The sequence below is a fragment of the Coffea arabica genome, chromosome 10e, assembly GCF_036785885.1.
Source record: "Coffea arabica cultivar ET-39 chromosome 10e, Coffea Arabica ET-39 HiFi, whole genome shotgun sequence".
Classification (NCBI taxonomy): domain Eukaryota; kingdom Viridiplantae; phylum Streptophyta; class Magnoliopsida; order Gentianales; family Rubiaceae; genus Coffea; species Coffea arabica.
Genome location: NC_092328.1, coordinates 40,216,646 through 40,218,348, shown reverse-complemented (window position 1 = coordinate 40,218,348; position 1,703 = coordinate 40,216,646).

Genomic DNA, 1,703 nt, shown 5'->3' with positions numbered 1-1,703 from the left:
TACCTGTGACATGGGCATGGGAGTAGATAGGTTACCAATAATTTCCTTGCACAGAATATGTTAGAACAGGCCTGTACATGGCACTGTGGCAGTAGATCTCACAAATATTTAAAAAGTAGACTTTTCATGCAAAGATACGAAAGTGCCGAGATAAGGGTTCTAGCTGTCGGATCGTGGCTTCCAAAATTCATGTGATTTTGGTTAGATCTATAGGCGAGTCGAGTTGACATGAATATCTCATTATTTGAGTTCTTTTGGTGAAGCTATTCAAAGATGAACAAGAGTCGTATTTGTTCGATAATATTTGAGTTTCAAATCTGCATTCGTATTCAATTTATCAAGCAAAATTCTAATTCAAACTTGACTCATTTAATATAAACGAGCTGTTCGCAAACAGATTCAAGATGAGACGTTCGAATCTAGGATTTTTCTCTCACAAAATTAATATAATCTACCTATCTATAATATTAACTATTAAGGAACAATAGCAGAAAAACAGTACTGATTCTAAATTTTGTGAAATAATGATTAAGCTCATGTTCGCAAATGATCGTTTAAATTTGCAAACGAGGTCATGTTCGTTCGATTACTTATCAAACCAAAATGTTTGTTCAAACTCAACTCATATAAATTTTTGAACGAGTCATTATTGAATCCGAACAAGTCTAAATGAGCTAAGTTAATGAATAGCTCGATTCATTTGATAGCACTAATTTTGGTTACATGCTCATACAAAGATACTATGTGTCACCCTATGAGATAACTTCTATACGAGTTATATGTAATTTTAAAAAATTTTAATTTTAATTTCAAATTTAAATTATTTATCATGTATTCAAACCTATCATTGTATACATTATTGTCAGGTGTATACAAAATTAATTCATAAAATATCTTGATTAAAAAGTTTTGAGATGTAAGAGTGAAATGTTAAACTTTGATCTTCTGGGATAAAGTGAATTTTTACTTCCACCATATCACAAAGGCCTTGAATCTTATGTTTCACAAAGCGATTGCTATTTGCTAAGAACACTTGGCCCAATGAGTACTGTCAACTTTGCAATAAATATATATTTTTTCAAAAAAAAAAAATTGAAATCGCGGACGAGAAACTGCCTAAGCAATTCAGGAGACACCGGATTTTCCTTCAATCATATCACCAAATTTTTACATGTAGATCAGTATAACATAAACTATAATAACTCAATAGATTTTCAAGGGAAGAAAAGTTATCTAAAATAATCTTAAAAAATTCATCATTCGTTCAAGAAAACAAAAAGATTTGACTAGAAGGACATAAAACATTAATATAAGTTGAATTATCATCAGCGACCAACCATGTGTACAGGTGCAGGACGGATTATTAGTTCAGTGAACATGGAAAATTCCGTAATTAGAATAGTTTCTGTGTTGTAGTGTACTGTAGATTGTAGATTCGAAAGTCAAACAACAAGAATCTGGTGATTTTGCAATGGCTGAACAAAATGGCAACGATTTTCCACGTTTGTTCTCGTAATACTTTGATGAATTGGCTACGATTTTTTTTTTTTTTTAAATTTCATAAAAAAGGAGTGAGACATAAAAGGCGGAGAGGGACAGGTTAAAATTTATTTTCAATAAAGAAAGAGTGGATGAAAAAATAAGGGATTTAAATCCAACACCTCTGATTCTCATTGCTGAGTGCCTTAATGAGCTCATATGAA